This window comes from Vanessa cardui, chromosome 19, assembly GCF_905220365.1.
Source record: "Vanessa cardui chromosome 19, ilVanCard2.1, whole genome shotgun sequence".
Classification (NCBI taxonomy): domain Eukaryota; kingdom Metazoa; phylum Arthropoda; class Insecta; order Lepidoptera; family Nymphalidae; genus Vanessa; species Vanessa cardui.
The window spans coordinates 8,541,876-8,544,313 of NC_061141.1; the positions used below are offsets into that span (position 1 = coordinate 8,541,876).

Consider the following 2,438-nt stretch of genomic DNA (forward strand, 5'->3'; position numbering starts at 1 on the left):
CTACACTACTACGGACTTAGCGCAGAAACTATACAATGGTTCACCAGTTATCTGGGTAGTAGAACGCAAACCGTAGAACTTAAACATGAAGATGGCACCATAAAATCATCGCAATGTAGGCAAGTTCTTAGAGGTGTACCCCAAGGATCGATACTTGGTCCTCTACTATTTATTATATATTGCGCTGACGTAACAAAGGTCATAAAAAACTGCCGTTACCATATGTACGCTGACGACATACAAATATATATATCTTTTCCACCTAATGAAACTCATAATGCTGTACTTAAGCTAAATGAAGATTTAAGAAACATAGCAGGTTGGTCAGAAGCAAATTGTTTAGCGCTAAATCCACAAAAGTCTAAATTTGTAATACTGGGCACGGCGAATCAAATAAAACTGATATCAAGGGAAATACCTATGGTTAAAATTCAAGATGAACCAATTGAAAGAGTTACAGAAGCACGTAATCTTGGCGTACTTATGGACGAATGCCTTAGATTTGAAAAACATATTCATAATACAGTTAAAAGCTGCTTTTATCGTCTAAAAGTTTTATACCAAATAAGAAAGTTTTTAAAGGTAAATGTAAGAATCCGCCTATGTGAATCATTAGTATTATCCAAATTAAATTACGCCGATGTAGTGGTGGGCCCAAGACTATTGCAACGTACAAAAAATTTAATTCAAAAGGTGCAAAATGCTTGTGCAAGATATTGCTTCGATATACCTCCACGTACGCATGTCACACAGTATTTAAATAACGCCGGAATTATGAGAATGGAATACCGTAGGCAACTGCATTTTATGACGCTCTTATTCGGGGTAATCAAGTTCAAACTTCCACCATACCTTTATAACAAGCTTCGTTGGGCGCACGATACGAACACATACGCAACCAGATCGAAATCATATTTACTTCTTATGCCTCTCCATAGAACGGCCGCCTTCCGTGGCAGTTTTCGATACGCCGCCACCAAGTGCTGGAAAACCTTCCACCGCCATTGAGGAACCTAAATATAATTCATAATTTTAGAAACAAATACAGAAAATTTCTTCTTGATAAACAAAAGCAAACATAGCAATTGATTTTATTTATCTTTGTTAATTTAAATATAATATAATGATTTATATTTAATTGTATACATATGTATGAATTTATATACATGTTCGTGTGTGTGTGTGTGTGTATAATATGTAGGTATGTGTGTGTATGTAGTTGTATAGATGAGATTTTATATATGTATATGTCATAACTATAAAATGATAATTCAATATAATCTTATAACTTTTTTTTTTTTTAATATGTAATCAAATCTACTCACCTTACAGTGCATGGCCCATTGGCAAGATGGAGTATTGATCAGACTTGGTTAGTTATTAGCTATTTAGTGAATAGATTTCAACCTCTATTTGATTGATATGATATTTGTTAAACGGCACGTCTCGACCTGCTTGCGACCTTCTGTAATAAATATGTTCGCTATATTAATTTATACCTCCAATAAATGCAAAGAATCAAAAGTAATATTATTGTGATTTAGATTATATTAAAACACATTTAAAAAAAGAAAAGAAAAACAGAAATTAGTATATATTACTTACTTATTATTATTAATTTTTTTTTTTTCTTTCTCCTTAAATAATTCGTAGGTGATCGAATATCTTTGTGATCTCAGCGTAATATAATTTAGTTTTAAATTTTAATCCATTGTGCTACACGTCCAACCTCCACTGCCGCCGCGAGGTACCTGAGGGCTGAGCGCATCATACTATCCTAGACTTGTTTTGATTTCTGTTATGTTTTTACTTTTATTTTTTATTTGATTTTAACACGACATAATAGTGGACTATTGTCAATGTCGTTCACTTGACGTACGGAAATAAGGTGATCACTGAAAATCAGTGCTGCCGTCTTTGCGAATTTCACACATAGTACGAATCGTATTTTAATTTAAGTACTTATAGAAAAAAAAAAAAAAAAACTATATAATTTAAATCGTTATTTTTTTTTTTTTTTTTTTGTGTGTGTGAAATTCCTAGGCCGACAGCAAATGCTGAGTGATTTCCCTTTTTGTGGCATCGTACTGCTATGTAGGCAGCATTTTGTTTTTATTTATTTATGCCTCTTTTTAAAATCTTTATTAGATATTATTTAATTGTATTGTTATTTTAAGTTTTTGTTTTTTTTTTTTGTTGTATTGTTTATGTCACTTATGTATCAACACGATGCTTACAAATAAAAATTCTTTCTTTCTTTCTTCTTCTTTCTAATTTCTCCATACTATTTAAATTCAGTCCTTGGTTTCATTGTCGGCTTTCAATTTAAAAGACCTTAGGTTACATCTGCGTCATACGTAAAGTTGATTTTCCTGTCAAAATGTTTTCACTCTGACCTATTTCCGATCTTGTCGGATTTTTCGTTCAATCGGATTATG

General features: G+C 32.2%; 1 long non-coding RNA gene across 1 annotated transcript; it reads right to left on the bottom strand.

Annotated features, from left to right (window-relative positions):
- Positions 1–996: 996 nt before the first annotated feature.
- On the bottom strand, positions 997–1,892 carry LOC124538026. The gene is made up of 3 exons (XR_006966955.1): positions 1,606–1,892; positions 1,326–1,465; positions 997–1,013 (listed from the first exon to the last, which is right to left on the bottom strand). It is a non-coding gene; the product is annotated as an uncharacterized LOC124538026 (long non-coding RNA).
- Positions 1,893–2,438: the final 546 nt, after the last annotated feature.